Below are 18348 nucleotides of genomic sequence, written 5' to 3' on the forward strand. Positions count from 1 at the left end.
TTTAAATGCTGTTCCAATTCTGGGCACCAGAATCCAATAAAGATTCAAAAACTCCAGAAACAAATGCAAGGAAGGATTATCAAGGGACTGGAAACTAGGCCCTATGAGCAAAGTAAGGTAGATTTAATCTTCAGAAAATGTGGCTGAGGGGGATATGATAACTGTCAGGTCTGTCCCAGCTTGTATGTTCAGGAAAGAAAGACCCGCAACTCCATTTGTAGTGAAAGGTATAACTTTCACTGAAGCCAAGTAGTTACAGCATTGTTGTTGTTGTTAGTTGCGAAATCGTGTCCGACCCATCGCGACCCCATGGACAATGTTCCTCCAGGCCTTCCTGTCCTCTACCATCTTCTGGAGTCCATTTAGGGTCATGCCTACTGCTTCAGTGACTCCATCCAGCCACCTCATTCTCTGTCGTCCCCTTTTTCTATTGCCTTCAATCTTTCCCAGCATTAGGCCCTTCTCCAGTGAGTCCTTCCTTCTCATTAGGTGGCCAAAGTATTTGAGATTCAACTTTAGGATCTGGCCTTCTAAAGAGCAGTCAGGGTTGATCACCTCTAGGACTGACCATTTTGATCACCTTGCAGTCCAGGGGACTCGCAGGAGTCTTCTCCAGCACCATAGTTCAAAGGGCTCAATTCTTTTGTGCTCAGCCTTTCTTATGGTCCAACTTTCACAGCCATACATTGCAACTGGGAAAACCATAGCAAAGCCAGATCTGAATATTCCCAGGTAAACCCAGTGCTTTTCCTGTCTCCTGGGCCCTCTCCACTTGATCCTTTCATAATTGTCCAATGGTGTTCAAACTAGGTGTTTTGGTAACAGTCCTAAAGTTTGGTGCCTCTTTGGTGAGTATTCACATTCCATTCTCATGCTTGGGTCCTTGGATCTGCCAGGTTCTGTTCCAGGCTAGCACCTCTGATTCCTCTCATCTCCCTTCTCCCTATATCCCCTTATTCCTCCCTTCCCCCTTTTATGGCAGGATGCCATTGAAGCGAAGCAGGGCTTAAGCAATGTTATGGCAGACCTTTAAGACTTTGCTATGTTACCACCCCAGAATCTCACTACTTCAAGCACAGCACTGTCCCAGAAAGGTTTTAAGTAACCAAAGCCAGATTCTGGTTAAAGGAAAGAAATGCCCTAAGAGTCTGACAATGGAAATAATTATCTAGGAGATGTTGTAATTCCTATGAATGTGTATCTTCAAGCAGAAGCTGGACAGATCTTTGTTAGCAGCGCTTTAATTTGAATACCTGCATGAAGCAGAGGTTGGACTTGCTGATCTAAATAGTCCCTATTAAATCTATGATTCTGTGAGAAACAAATATAAATTCTTTATTTGCAAATCCCTTCTCAGACTTGGGTACAACTCACTGCACCTTTATTTCCTTTTGAATGGACATGGAGAGTATTGGGGTGTTCTGTCTTTCCTTCTGCTATGCACGCATGCCTTATTACCTTAACCAGGGTTGTATTTCTAATGGATCCCCTCTGCTTTCATCTCTGCTGCATTCATTTTTTTTGCAGACAGTTTAAGACAAAACTTTAATCTGTGCAAGGCTCCCTGCATCAATTTTCATTGCCAGTACTCGTGTTGGACCATCTTATGGCCCAAACCTGACCTCTTGGTCTGAGAGAGAGAGTGTGACTGGCCCAAAGTCACCCAGCCAGCTTCCATGCCTGGTGACTAATAATGCTTCAGAAGATCAACACTCATTTGGTTAGAATTAATTAGGAAAACCAAAATACTTAAACTAATTTATTTTTACTTAATTTGTATCTCACTTTTCAATACAAAGTTGCTCATTCAGGCTGCAAACTCAGGTAGAAACTAAAACATTAGGAAGCCATGTAATTAATACACAATTACCATAGAAAAATAGATTAGTCAAATTGATCTTTCTCAACCTAGCTTAGGCTTCATCTCTCTTAATTCCCCCAGCCAAGTCCAATAGATCTGAGGGTCCAAGGATAGGAAAGGTGGTGCTATAAATATATAAACATTGACAGAGAGACACACATAACAGAGAGACAGTGAAATGTTATCCTAGAAGCAATAAAATACACCACTCTTCCAAGACCCATATGTAAGAGCAGATTTCAGCTGTGAAGTCTGGAGAGTAAATTCTGATCTTAGACAGGGAATTTTTGTACTGGAGCCCTTCTAGTACCTTCACTCATTGCAGTCAATTGAATAAAAGCTCAGACCTCAGGTCATAAGCAGGCCAAAAGAGCAGTCTGGTGTCCAGAAACTCAGGCTTCTACACTGCCCCTAATCTTGAGTGGAAATTAATTTGGACCCTAAATTGATCAAAATAATTATATACATCTTTCAAACAAATCAAAATGCTGGGTGAGAAGAAAGACACCAGTAACAGAGAATATGTTGTGGGAGCTTCATCAGTGGGAGCTTTCAAGAAGAGACTGGACTGCCATCTTTCAGAAATGGTGTAGGGTCTCCTGCTTGGGGGGGCTGTTTGTACTAGATGACTTACAAGGACTCTTCCAACTCTGTTATTCTAATTCTAATTCTAATATTTGTAGCTCAGAGTTGAAATAGGGGTCCTTGGTGCTCTTTGAGTTTGGTTGTTTTCTTGCAGACATTTCATTACCCAAACTAGGTAATCAGTGCAGAAAGAAAGACCAAATATTCTCTGCTCTCATTTCTACTCTGTTGGTTTGTTATTGGCAGGGCTCTGGGTTCCTCAGAGTCTCCACTCTTTGAGCTCACTTGAAAAGATTAAAAAGATGGTCTGACCCAGAATGAGTACTTCAGAATTGCATTGTATTTACCTTCATTGGCGAGAAAGGGATTACAAGAGAATAAGCAGGCACACAATGGAAAATACACATCAAAAGGAATGTGCTAGGGCCTGCTATTTGCCTAGCCAATTGCTTAGGAGGCAAAAATAAAAAGCCTTTAGTGTGAAATTGCTTAAGGTCTGGTTAATTTCAGGCAGCAGCTGCCAGCTGGAGAATTCTGATCAACTAATTAAGGTCACAGAACTGGGCCTTTTAACTTGCGGTTAGCACTTTTTAGGGACAGGCTGCTCCTTGGAGAAAAACAGTTCAATAAGAGATAGCTTGTTGGGGCAATTTCTCTCCTGAGGCAGGGACAGGTGGGGAAAAAATGGGTCAAACACAGGACAATGTGTGCTAAGTGACTACAATGATGAATGTGTGACTAAGAAAGAGAAGCTGTGAAGGTCGTAAATGCAGGCACCAATCCAAAATTACTTTCATTACCATCATGACTGCAAATGCTTGCTGTCCGAGGCAGTTGTTAAACAAGGACTACCTATAGTTTCATTATTTTTAATAATGGATTTTAATAATAAGGGATTTTAATGATTGATTTCACAGAGCAATTGCAAAAGCTGCTACTGTATAAGAAAAGAGATCTGTAGCACCTTGTAGACTGCTCACCTGGTAATATTTGTTGTGACCTAAATGTTTGTCCATTGCAGTCTACTCAATGAAATGCACATTTGGGGGTTGACTGTGAATAGTAGTTGAGAGAAAAATGAAATCTAGAAAAGCAAGTGGGTGATGATTACACTATAAAATAAGCGTTGAGCAGTTATACACAAGTCCTGGTACTGGTAAATGGATTTTTCAAACTGTCTTAATTCAAAGCACAGGCATTAGGAATTGTGAATCTCTTGACAAAAGATATCCTAAAAGTTTTGCATTCTGATTTCTCTTTGCATTTTCTTAATGCAAGTATGGACATTTTAAAATCAGGGGCCTGGAGTACACTGGCACTATTTCATCAAACTGGCCAGGCAGATACTATGGGAGGAAGGTGGTTCCTCAACTAAGGCCCAATGCCATATACCTAACAACTCACACTTTTAATGGCTCCTGGAAGCAAACTGACAAGGAATGTCCATCACTACCACTGCATTCTGGACCAGTTGAAGCTTGCCGTGTTCCATCTTCCACTGAGCATTCAAAAGGGTCTTTTCAATAACTGAGTTAAAATGTTATCTACCCATCGTGGAGTAAACAGAAAAGTAGACCAGCTTGGAAAAAGCTATTCCTTTTTCTGAACAAGGTTGCTTTGGGTATATGGATGTCTATGTGCAGCACATAATGAGTAAAATGATTCGTTAAGTCCTCTGGCTTTGCTGCCTTCTCTCTTTACTATGTCACAGTGGCAAGAAACATATTCTCCAGCTTCAGCACCTCAGCAGGAAGGTGTTTTTTAAAAAAAAAAAAAAATCAGAAGCAAACTGAGTCAATTGTAATATTTACTCAGAGATGTTCTTCGCTTTGTCATTTTGATGTTATTCTATTTCAGGCCTGCATAAAACTGACAGGGGCAGTAGGCAAAGCCTTCACAACAATGCCACTTGGGCAATCTGCCCAACATCCAGAAGGGAGCTACTCTTTAAACACACACCCCTAAATGGCTAGGCTAGGCACACCACAACCACCACCATCACCACCCTCCTACTTTAGCAGCAGAAGCTACATAAGGCATGTTTTTCCAGAAGGAAATAGCTGTGAATAATTCCTGAATAAAATGTATATTTGGTTCCCCTAATTTGTCATACATTGAAACACTGCCAGGGCCATCTTTAGCTTTCATTGGGAAAAAAATGGCACGGACTCCCCTGCAGGTCACACATATACAGTATCCTGGTGGCCACCAAAATATAGACATACAGTTTTCTTGGCAAATAATTGAGTTGCCATTTCTCATGCTGCAGTATTCAGTTTCTGGGGAATAATTGGCAACAGAAAAAGCTGTCCAGGAAGCGGGAGAAAGGGTATCTGTCCATCTCAGTCTATAGCATTCAAAAAGTGCAAATTTGTTTGTGTCTGCTAGTTATCATTTGGCTGTATTGCCCCCGTGAGCGAATGGGTACCAAAACATACTGAGGCTGCTCTTGGTGAGCATCAGAGTTAGAGGGAAAATGTTATTTGAACAGCAGTACAGGTCAGGAAGACTTAAGCTGTGAATGGGGATGGGGATGAGGGTTTGGAGATGTGTCAAATGGGTTGCAATGTGGTAAGGCTTCTCTGGAATTCTCTTCATCAGTTTCTTTTGGACCTCAATCTTCTAATTTTAATGCTGATTGGAACTGAATGAAGATGGGGTGCCACTTGTGTAATGGAGTTTCTGTATTTTCAGAACATGTGTCTTTAAAAAAACAACAACCAGATTTACCTTTTGAAATTTGGCTTCACTTGAACTCTATATTTAAACCATGGCACAGCTACCTTATTAATTTGATTTATTGGGAAATGTGTATAAAAATAATTTTAAATAGAGCAGGGAAATGGCCTCACTCTAAAAAAAATCTGGAAATATTGAAAAAGTTGGTATTGGTAGCATGGAAAAAGTATCTTAAGTTATCCATAATAAATGAGGATGCTGACATGGTAGTTGCAATCCACTAGATGGAGCCACAGGCCCACCAATTACTTATGCAGTTGGTGCAGTCTCTCAGCTTAAAAAATGATATTAAAACAAGAAAATGCACATTTCAATTTAGGAGTGTGGACTAAGCTGAGTAATATAACCTGTTAAAAATTGTATCAATGAACTATTAATGAACTACTTTTTTCCCCAAAAGCTGTCCTTCTGTCCTGAAACCCAAGCTTTCACATCTTCAAAATAAAGCTATTTCTGAATTAACCGCTATTAGTACCAGGTGAGCATAAGTTAGTGTTGCACCAGCAGTGAAAAGACTCAAATTCCAGTCTACTCATAGCCAAGATCAGCCACTCTCTTTCAGCCCACCCTATCTCATTGGGGAAAATTTGGATACAGGTAGTCCTCGACTTACAACAGTTCATTTAGTGACGTTCGAAGTTACAAAGACATTGAAAAAAGTGACTTATGACCATTTTTCACACTTATGATCCTTGCAGTATCTCTGTAGTCATGTGATCAAAAATTGGATGCTTGGCAACTGACTCATATTTATGAAGGTTGCAGTGTCCCTTTCATCACCTTACAAGTAAAGTCAATGGGCAAGCCAGGATCAGAATCAGAATCAGAATCAGAATCAGAATCAGAATCAGAATCAGAATCAGAATCAGAATCAAGCTGGAAGGGACCTTGGAGGTCTTCTAGTCCAACCCTCTGCTCAAACAGGAGACCCTATGTCACTTAATAACCGTGATGGCAACTTAACAAATGCAGTGATTCACTTACCAACTGTGGCACAAAAGGTCGTAAAATGGGTCAAAATTCACTTAAAAGTTTCACTTAGCAACAAAAACTTTGGGCTCAATTTTAGTCATAAGTCAAGCGCTACCTATACAAGTGTACTATGAACACTGTCTGGAGCGACCTAGAGGAAAGCCAGAACATATATCTAACAGAGAAATATAGCATTATATATATTTGTGCAACTATCATAGTACCATAAGCCGGTCAGCTTTGACAAGTTCCAGGAGCTTGAAAAATTGATGGGAACACAGATTTGAAAAGATAGTTCAAAATAAGCATATTAAAATAATATGGGATTTTCAAATAGAAACTGATAAAGTTTTGGCATAACACAGAAGATTTAGCTGTAGTTGAAAAGAAGAAAGTATAGATAATTGATGTAGCAATACCAAGAAACAATAGAATAGAACACAAACTATTGGAGACTGTCATAAAGTACCAAGATCTGAAAATCAAAATTAAAAGATTTTGGGAAGAGAACCTGTGGCTCAGTGACTAAATCACTGACTAGTATGTATAACTGCCCAGGTTCGAATCCCATAAAGGGTATGGCTAACTGATGAAGGCAAAAAAAGCCAGAAATGGTCCATCCTCGTATCTTGCTGAAATGGCAAAGATTTCGGCTTATTTGAAGAATCATTCAAATGAACAATTTTTATTAATATGGAGAAGATGGATTGTTTATATTCAAAAAAAGCATAGAATGGTGGAATATAATTTAGGTTTTTAGTTAACTTGTTCCTTTTTTTATATATTTCACCTACTTATGTAGAATAATATTTTGTGGAGTTNCCTTCACTCATTGCAGTCAATTGAATAAAAGCTCAGACCTCAGGTCATAAGCAGGCCAAAAGAGCAGTCTGGTGTCCAGAAACTCAGGCTTCTACACTGCCCCTAATCTTGAGTGGAAATTAATTTGGACCCTAAATTGATCAAAATAATTATATACATCTTTCAAACAAATCAAAATGCTGGGTGAGAAGAAAGACACAAGTAACAGAGAATATGTTGTGGGAGCTTCATCAGTGGGAGCTTTCAAGAAGAGACTGGACTGCCATCTTTCAGAAATGGTGTAGGGTCTCCTGCTTGGGGGAGGGGCTGTTTGGACTAGATGACTTACAAGGACTCTTCCAACTCTGTTATTCTAATTCTAATATTTGTAGCTCAGAGTTGAAATAGGGGTCCTTGATGCTCTTTGAGTTTGGTTGTTTTCTTGCAGACATTTCATTACCCAAACTAGGTAATCAGTGCAGAAAGAAAGACCAAATATTCTCTGCTCTCATTTCTACTCTGTTGGTTTGTTATTGGCAGGGCTCTGGGTTCCTCAGAGTCTCCACTCTTTGAGCTCACTTGAAAAGATTAAAAAGATGGTCTGACCCAGAATGAGTACTTCAGAATTGCATTGTATTTACCTTCATTGGCGAGAAAGGGATTACAAGAGAATAAGCAGGCACACAATGGGAAATACACATCAAAAGGAATGTGCTAGGGCCTGCTATTTGCCTAGCCAATTGCTTAGGAGGCAAAAATAAAAAGCCTTTCGTGTGAAATTGCTTAAGGTCTGGTTAATTTCAGGCAGCAGCTGCCAGCTGGAGAATTCTGATCAACTAATTAAGGTCACAGAACTGGGCCTTTTAACTTGCGGTTAGCACTTTTTAGGGACAGGCTGCTCCTTGGAGAAAAACAGTTCAATAAGAGATAGCTTGTTGGGGCAATTTCTCTCCTGAGGCAGGGACGGGTGGGGAAAAAATGGGTCAAACACAGGACAATGTGTGCTAAGTGACTACAATAATGAATGTGTGACTAAGAAAGAGAAGCTGTGAAGGTCGTAAATGCAGGCACCAATCCAAAATTACTTTCATTACCATCATGACTGCAAATGCTTGCTGTCCGAGGCAGTTATTAAACAAGAACTACCTGTAGTTTCATTATTTTTAATAATGGATTTTAATAATAAGGGCTTTTAATGATTGATTTCACAGAGCAATTGCAAAAGCTGCTATTGTATAAGAAAGGAGATCTGTAGCACCTTGTAGACTGCTCACCTGATAATATTTGTTGTGACCTAAATGTTTGTCCATTGCAGTCTACTCAATGAGATGCACATTTGGGGGTTGACTGTGAACAGTAGTTGAGAGAAAAATGAAATCTAGAAAAGCAAGTGGGTGATGATTACACTATAAAATAAGCGTTGAGCAGTTATACACAAGTCTTGGTACTGGTAAATGGATTTTTCAAACTGTCTTAATTCAAAGCACAGGCATTAGGAATTGTGAATCTCTTGACAAAAGATATCCTAAAAGTTTTGCATTCTGATTTCTCTTTGCATTTCCTTAATGCAAGTATGGACATTTTAAAATCAGGGACCTGGAGTACACTGGCACTATTTCATCAAACTGGCCAGGCAGATACTATGTGAGGAAGGTGGTTCCTCAACTAAGGCCCAATGCCATATACCTAACAACTCACACTTTTAATGGCTCCTGGAAGCAAACTGACAAGGAATGTCCATCACTACCACTGCATTCTGGACCAGTTGAAGCTTGCTGTGTTCCATCTTCCACTGAGCACTCAAAAGGGTCTTTTCAATAACTGAGTTAAAATGTTATCTACCCATCGTGGAGTAAGCAGAAAAGTAGACCAGCTTGGAAAAAGCTATTCCTTTTTCTGAACAAGGTTGCTTTGGGTATATGGATGTCTATGTGCAGCACATAATGAGTAAAATGATTCGTTAAGTCCTCTGGCTTTGCTGCCTTCTCTCTTTACTATGTCACAGTGGCAAGAAAAATATTCTCCAGCTTCAGCACCTCAGCAGGAAGGTGTTTTTTTTTTAAAAAAAAAAAAAATCAGAAGCAAACTGAGTCAATTGTAATATTTACTCAGAGATGTTCTTCGCTTTGTCACTTTGATGTTATTCTATTTCAGGCCTGCATAAAACTGACAGGGGCAGTAGGCAAAGCCTTCACAACAATGCCACTTGGGCAATCTGCTCAGCACCCAGAAGGGAGCTACTCTTTAAACACACACACCCTAAATGGCTAGGCTAGGCACACCACGACCACCACCATCACCACCACCCTACTTTAGCAGCAGAAGCTACATAAGGCATGTTTTTCCAGAAGGAAATAGCTGTGAATAATTCCTGAATAAAATGTATATTTGATTCCCCTAATTTGTCATACATTGAAACACTGCCAGGGCCATCTTTAGCTTTCATTGGAAAAAAAAATGGCACGGACTCCCCTCACACATATACAGTATCCTGGTGGCCATCGAAATATAGACATACAGTTTTCTTGGCAAATAATTGAGTTGCCATTTCTCATGCTGCAGTATCCAGTTTCTGGGGAATAATTGGCAACAGAAAAGGCTGTCCAGGAAGCAGGAGAAAGGGTATCTGTCCATCTCAGTCTATAGCATTCAAAAAGTGAAAATTTGTTTGCGTCTGCTAGTTATCATTTGGCTGTATTGCACCCGTGAGCTAATGGGTAGCAAAACATACTGAGGCTGCTCTTTTTTTAAAGTTTTTTTTTAATTAATAAAACAGTTAAAACAAAAAAGGACATAACGTGTCATTCCAGTATATATAATCCTAACAATTTGTTCCTTGTCATACTTATAATTCCTAATCTCTCTATATACATATTTTCCTATATAATACAGTCTCAAATTTGTTTCTCTATATACTAGCATACCGTTTTATATACCACAATCTTAACACTAATTTAAAGCCTGAACAGTTCTCCTTGACTCGTACCAGCAATAAAATTTGTCCCAGATTTCAAAATAGTCCGTTTCTGTCTTGTCCTTTAATTCCATAGTAAGCCTATCCATATCAGCACATGATAAGATTTTATGTAGAATCTCTTCTTCTGTTGGAATTTCTTTATTTCTCCAGTTTTGTGCATAGGCCAATCTGGCAGCTGTGAAGATATGTAACATTAAGTAAAGTGCCCCTTTATCATATTTCTGCGTGGTAATACCTAGTAAGAGGAGTTCTGGTTTTAGCTCTACCTCTGTCATTAGTATTTCTTCTAGCCATTTTTTAACCTTGTACCAAAAGTCACAGGCTTTCGAGCACTCCCACCACATATGATAATATGTCCCTCTTGCTAAATTACATTTCCAGCACATAGGGGAGATGTTTGGGCCCATTTTAGCTAGTCTTGCAGGTGGGAAGTGCCATCTATAAAACATTTTGTAAAGGTTTTCTTTGTAGGATGTGGCCAGGGTGAGCTTCCTGTTTCGTGCCCATAGTTTTTGCCAGATATGCAGATCAAAGTTGAGATCAAAGTCCCTGCTCCATGGTTTCTTTTACCTGTTCTTTGTACATTGCCTGATCTAACAAATAATGATATAACTTTTTAATCATTTTATCCTCAGTACCTAATAGTATTTTATCCAGCCTTATCAATTCTATTTTTATGCCTAATTCTTTTTTGTCTTTCCAACATCTCACCTGTAATTGAAGGTATGCCCACCATTCTAATTCTATCCCTTCGTCTTGAAGAGTTTTCCTGGATTTCAATTCCCCTTTCTCATCTAGTACATTTTTATATGTTATAATCTTCCCTAATTGAATAAACTTTGGATGTACATATATTGATCACTGAGGCTGCTCTTGATGAGCATCAGAGTTAGAGGGAAAATGTTATTTGAACAGGTCAGGAAGACTTAAGCTGTGAATGGGGATGGGGATGAGGGTTTGGAGATGTGTCAAATGGGTTGCAGTGTGGTAAGGCTTCTCTGGAATTCTCTTCATCAGTTTCTTTTGGACCTCAATCTTCTAATTTTAATGCTGATTGGAACTGAATGAAGATGGGGTGCCACTTGTGTAATGGAATTTCTGTATTTTCAGAACATGTGTCTTTAAAAAAACAACAACCAGATTTACTGTTTGAAATGGCACAGCTACCTTATTAATTTGATTTATTGGGAAATGTGTATAATTTTTTTTTAAAAAAGAGCAGGGAAATGGCCTCACTCTAAAAAAAATCTGGAAATATTGAAAAAGCTGGTATTGGTAGCATGGAAAAAGTATCCTACGTTATCCATAATAAATGAGGATGCTGACATGGTAGTTGCAATCCACTAGATGGAGCCACAGGCCCACCAATTACTTATGCAGTTGGTGCATTCTCTCAGCTTAAAAAATGACTATTAAAACAAGAAAAATGCACATTTCAATTTAGGAGTGTGGACTAAGCTGAGTAATATAACCTGTTAAAATTGTATCAATGAACTGTTAATGAACTACTTTTTTTCCCAAAAGCTGTCCTTCTGTCCTGAAACCCAAGCTTTCACATCTTTAAAATAAAGCTATTTCTGAATTAACCGCTATTAGTACCAGGAGAGCATAAGTTAGTGTTGCACCAGCAGTGAAAAGACTCAAATTCCAGTCTACTCATAGCCAAGATCAGCCACTCTCTTTCAGCCCACCCTATCTCATTGGGGAAAATTTGGATACAGGTAGTCCTCGACTTACAACAGTTCATTTAGTGACGTTCGAAGTTACAAAGACATTGAAAAAAGTGACTTATGACCATTTTTCACACTTATGATCCTTGCAGTATCTCTGTAGTCATGTGATCAAAAATTGGATGCTTGGCAACTGACTCATATTTATGAAGGTTGCAGTGTCCCTTTCATCACCTTACAAGTAAAGTCAATGGGCAAGCCAGGATCAGAATCAGAATCAGAATCAGAATCAGAATCAAGCTGGAAGGGACCTTGGAGGTCTTCTAGTCCAACCCTCTGCTCAAACAGGAGACCCTATGTCACTTAATAACCATGATGGCAACTTAACAAATGCAGTGATTCACTTACCAACTGTGGCACAAAAGGTCGTAAAATGGGTCAAAATTCACTTAAAAGTTTCACTTAGCAACAAAAACTTTGGGCTCAATTTTAGTCATAAGTCAAGCGCTACCTGTACAAGTGTACTATGAACACTGTCTGGAGCGACCTAGAGGAAAGGCAGAACATATATCTAACAGAGAAATATAGCATTATATATATTTGTGCAACTATCATAGTACCATAAGCCGGTCAGCTTTGACAAGTTCCAGGAGCTTGAAAAATTGATGGGAACACAGATTTGAAAAGATAGTTCAAAATAAGCATATTAAAATAATATGGGATTTTCAAATAGAAACTGATAAAGTTTTGGCATAACACAGAAGATTTAGCTGTAGTTGAAAAGAAGAAAGTATGGATAATTGATGTAGCAATACCAAGAAACAATAGAATAGAACACAAACTATTGGAGACTGTCATAAAGTACCAAGATCTGAAAATCAAAATTAAAAGATTTTGGCCTAAACCAGCCAGAATGGTTCCAGTAGTTATGAACGCCCTTGGGTCCATACCAAAATTTTTGAATGCAATTAGAAAATCTACCATTTTTTATTTCCATCTGTCAATTACAAAAGGCCACACTGTTTGGATTGGGACATATACTACACCGATTCATTACAACATCCTAGATTCTTACAAAGAAGACGCATATGAAGACCAATACCAGCTAAAGAACGGGCAACTCTGAATTCACAACCTGTATGCTTCCTATTTCCCAATGGCTCTGGGCAAAAAATTACAATAAAGCCAATAAAACATAAAAATAAAGATTAAAAAAGGTTTGTTAGCAAGAAATAGAGCATCTTACTCTTTTATGTATAATATGTAGCCTATTATGTTGCAATAATAAAAAGCACCCAGAGAAATTATCACATTATTCAATTCTAACTTGTTATCTATTCTAAAAGAAATAACATTTTTAGAAATCTACTTAGAAAAACTACATTTTGCAGATTCTGTATATCTTTTCCTGCAACTGCTAAGCACGAAAACATTGCTAGCTGCTCAAATCAATACGTTATATAGCTTCATCTGAAATTAAAAGGTCCATGAGTTCAGTTCTTGGGAGAAGGTTTTAACCCCATAGAATAACATGTTGTTAGCTACTTATGACTGACAAGTCCTAATTTAGAGAAAACTGTGACATAATGCCTACCTCCTAGTGGTCCAGTGTAACAATTCTTTCAAGAAGAATCCTGTTTAAGCACGTTTAGAAAAACATGACTCCATAATGATTTCTTTCATCTAGGTTTTCTTTCTCCCAATCCCAAGTCTTGATTTTCTAGAAATTCAATAATTCTAATAATTTAACTTCTGTCTGGAGGTGGCTCGCCTGTTACTTTCAATCTAACATATAATATAACCCCAGCCAGTGATAAGAAAAGGCCCAGGTCTCCTGGGCATTATAAGCAAACTTTTAAAAATGGTTTAATATTAGCAAAATTGTTTCTTTTTCCTCCTATGACCTCTTTTTATTAACAGTGTTCCTCATACTTCTCTTCTTCAAATTTCCAGTGATATAAAAAATTATTCCCTGTTGATAGATGGCAAACCAATTCTGTTTGGAACCTTTATTTTGAGCACTCCATTGCTAGTAAACATAATTTTTCTCTACTTATTTTACTCTCTTCAAATATTATCATCTGCCTCTTGCCCTTAATAGGTCCCAACAGGAGAGAGTGAAACTTCACCAATACTGAGGTGTTCTTTGGCAAATGAGCAATATTATATAAATTTACACAGACACAGACAGACACACAGACACACAAACACACACAAGACATACACACAGAGAGAGAGACACACACACACACACACACACACACACACACACACACACATATTATTTTAATTGTGTTTTACATTATTCTGTTAGGATTCCCAAAAATTAACAATGTAGGAGACACAGTATTAAAATATCCATGGTAAGCATAACTTAAGAAAAAGAATTATAGAAATTAAATGAACACCAATTATTGGCAAAATAAACATTCTTAAAATCCGCCAATGACATTCACATTTGGATGGCATTCTCTCAATAACAAATGCTCTTCAGAACAACTTAGCTTTTAGCCTCTTCTGAAAAGAAAACTAAGAGTACGAGATGCATCTCAACAGTGAGGGTGTCCCAAAGGGCAGGCATTGCTACTAAGATGTAGCATCTCCAAACTTCAGTCTTCCCATTCCCCAGACGTAGGGTACTATCAGTAGTTTCTCTAGACAAATTACAGTATGTATTGGACAGTCAATTCTGGTTGGACGGTACAGTTCTGAAATTCTCTAGGTGTTGGAAGCCATGGAGATCACCTTAGAGAAAGCAATCAGAGGTGGTTAGAAAAATAACAATGAAGAAATGGCAAAAGTTGAGTCCACATTGGTGGGAGAGTACTCAAAAGAGACTCAGACTGGCACGCGTCTGACACACTGGGATGTAAAAAGGAGGGAAGGGAAAACATAGGCAGGTTTGCAAGATCCTACTACTATAGTTTATCTCAGTAAATATAGTACTAGTGTGGAGTCAGTTTCCTGATCTGGTCTACCTAACATGGCTGACCTTAGCTGCACATTGAATTCGCAAACTGTTGTATACCACTTATCATAGAGGCTATTGCTTCCTTCAGAAACAGTCCTATGTAGGTGTGTTGTAGTAGTAGTCTTACCTAATAATGATAAAGGCATAAATTATTGTAGCAAGGTCCTTCAAAGTCTCTGTCTCTTTCTCTCTGTCTCTTTCTCTTTCTCTTCTCGCTCTCTGTCTTTCTCTTTCTTTCTCTTTCTCTGTCTCTGTCTCTCTCTCTCTCTCTCTCTCTCTCTCTGTGTGTGTGTGTGTGTGTGTGTGTGTGTGTGTGTGTGTGTGTGATAATGATCCAATGACCCTCTAGATACTGTAAAACTAAATTTCTCAGCAGTCCTAGCATGCATAGTCAAAAGCTCCTCAGGATCTGGACATCATCCATGATACAGATGTTTTTTAAGATTTTTGAATCCTATAAAACAGGGTCCAAAAGTGAACAGTGTTTCAATTAGTTGAATTTAGGAAAGAGAATTTCCGTAACCCTCACTCCACAATGAGGTGGCTCCCAGACTTTGTTTTGTGTAAAAGTCCAAGAAAAAAAAATGAATAGGGGTGACAAAAGTATGGAAAATTATTTTCCATAATTCAATAGCAACATTTTGTTACATCATTCTTGCTTTGTGTTGCTAGAGGGAACCAAATAGCTATTTTGTAATTAATCCTGAGTCCTTAACTTCTCCTTTAAAGATTCAACTATGTTACCATACATAGTGGCATCCAATCAATTTTTGTATTCATCACCTCTATAATTTTCATTTAGAACTAGCATTTATTTTAAGGGAACCTTTATTGTTGTTTCTGTCTTGTATTAACCGCATCACAGAGTAATAAGAATGGATGAACTGACCTATTTCACATGTATCATCCTTTTTAAAAATAAATTAAGACCAGACAAATTGATTCTACATTTTAATGATAATTTTGATCTATGTCATTGAAATATTGGACTGGTATATGGAGACCCAAATTCAGTTCATCCCCAGTCATAAAAGCTCTATTAAAAAAAGGAGGGGAAGTCATGTTATATACAGTATGCTTCCTTGAGCTTTTAGATGAAAACTGAGACCTAAATCTAACAAATAAACAGAAAAAAACCCTGCATGGACATATATGAAATCCAAAGGATAATTCTGATTCAAAATAAGTAATGCAAGCTGTAATAGGCATCCAGGGACCTGCCCATATGACCTTTGGTACAGCATTCCTTCCCCCCGAGATAAGTATAACTCTTGAAACTGGGTTTTAATTCCAGGCCTGTGATTAATATATTGTTGTTTTTTTAGGAAGTGGGGGGGGGCTGTTTTGTTTTATTTGATTTGTGTTAGTAGTCTGGGAGGCTCTGCCACCCAGTGTCCACTGGAGCTGGGCAGCTATAATAAGTTTACATAATTATAACATCTTTCTTTCCTTCCTTCCTTCCTTCCTTCCTTCCTTCCTTCCTTCCTTCCTTCCTTCCTTCCTTCCTTCCTTCCTTCTTTTTTTCTTTCTTTCTTTCTTCTTTCTTTCCTTCCTTCCTTTCTTTCTTTCTTCATGCAACGGTAACTATGGAAAGAAGGCAAAGACACTTCATTATTTATTTGCTTATATTTATATTATATTACATTATATTATGTTATATTACTATACTATACTATACTTATGTTATATTACTATACTATACTATTAACAATAACAATAATAATAATAATAATAATAATAATAATAATAACAACAACAATAATATAATCAGTGTTTCAAAGTCATATTTCAAGATCAAATCTCTCTCAAAAGAGGGTACATGTAAAATTAAAATGTAAAGACAAAATTAAATAACAATGATGTTGAAATTAAAGCAGGAGTTTCTAAACATCCTAAACATGCCAAATCTACTTTACACTATACAAAGCCAAATGCACCATAGGGTAAATAACAGGGTCCAATCCTGCAGCTCCCTTGGAAAATTTATATCAAAGGGGAGTGAAGGTCCTACAAAAGTGTGATAATACAAAGCAGGGTGCACCTGAATATTGTCTTGTGAAGTGTAGGTCCTCTTTTAATTCAACCTCTTGGTAAAATGGCCATAAAAAGGAAACGAGGAGAAGCCTTAGGAATGACACAGCTGAAGGAACAGGGGGGAAAGGAGAAAGAAAGGGAAGGAGAAAGAAGGAGATGGAGAAGAGATGACCTTTATGCCATTTTTTTCTGTACTCACAATGGCACACATTAAAATGAAATTCTGATGCCCACTCTTGAAAGAAAAAGCACCACTTAGCAAATAATGTCACCATCCCAAGGATAACAATGTAATAAGACCACCAGCAGCCAAAAGTGCCAGGTTATACAAAATGACCCTGTTGAAAGAAAAATCTTCAGGTCCAGTCCAAGCTGGGAGTAAACAAAATGGAGGGTAAGGCGCTGGAAATAAAATGGAGACTGCTTGGGAAAGAAGGTTGTTGTTTATTTAGTTGCCAGAAACTTCAGTGACACAGCATGTTTTTGGGGTGGCTGACAAAATGGAGCTGGGAGTGGTGGGTTTTTATACCTTCTTTGGGCTTTGTATTTGAGGTTCTTCCTGTTCCTGTGGCATGTACTTTGACCTGAGCATTGAGTATGCCCTTTTGGAATTCTGATGGTGGTGGTTTAACCCTATTATGTCCTAAAGGTCATGTCTTTAGATTTTGGGTGGGGAATGTAGATTTTAGGGGTCTTTGTCTTTCTAATCCCATCAGCTCCAAGCTTCCTGGCCCCAGTCTTCTTGAATGAATTACCAAATCTGCATTTCTAAAAGCTGGTTTCTGCATGGGGCAGAGAGACTCACGGGGGGTGGGTTGTTTTCTGCCTAAGATTTTTCTATTACTCTATTATTCCTTTGGGGAAATATAATTTTCTGCCTTTTTAATATCCCCCAAAATATTTCCTTCTCTGGGGGGGGTGCTGACTTCCTACAACAATAAAACTTATATATATATATATATATATATATATATATATATATATATATATATATATATATATATATATATATATATATATATATATATATATATATATATATACACACAGTATATATGAGTCTTGAGAGTTAACAAGGTTGATACTATATGATATAAACTAAAGCTATTGCAGAATCTGTAATACCTTTGTACCTGTCAGGAGGAGGAGGAGAAGGAAAAGGAGAAGGAGAAACCATTCTTCTAATTTAGGCTGTTTGTTAGGCTATGCAATGTTTAAAAGGTTCATACAATACTTTTAACTAAAAGGAGAGAAGAACAAAAAGATTTTCAGGGCATGTGTAAAAACTGAGACGAAATATCATTCTGAAGCATGTTCAATAAGAGTAAGGCTGAATCCCAAATAAGGTCTCCAAAACCAATTTGGAATTGATCTGTCAAATAATCCTGCTTTAATGGTCAATACCATCATATTAAAAAAAATGATCTCTGGAATCAAAGTAAGAGACGAAAACCCAGTAGTCTGATGACATCAATCTGTTAGCTAATAGTAAATAAGATCTAAGAGAACTAATGCTGAAAATAAGAAATAAAAAAACCCGAAAGTGAAAAACTTAATGTTAAAAATTAAGAAGACGAAGGTAGTATCAACCAGCATGCTTAGTAAAGTTAAGGTTACTAGCAAAGAAGCAAAACTGATAAATGATGATGTTGTTTTTCACCAAAGAGATTAATCTAGGGTAAGGAGATTTCTATGACAACAAAGATCACAATAGCCAGGGTCTTTACACTGATGTTCT

The sequence above is a fragment of the Protobothrops mucrosquamatus genome, unplaced genomic scaffold, assembly GCF_001527695.2.
Source record: "Protobothrops mucrosquamatus isolate PMUCROS unplaced genomic scaffold, P.Mucros_1.0 scaffold904, whole genome shotgun sequence".
NCBI classification, from domain to species: domain Eukaryota; kingdom Metazoa; phylum Chordata; class Lepidosauria; order Squamata; family Viperidae; genus Protobothrops; species Protobothrops mucrosquamatus.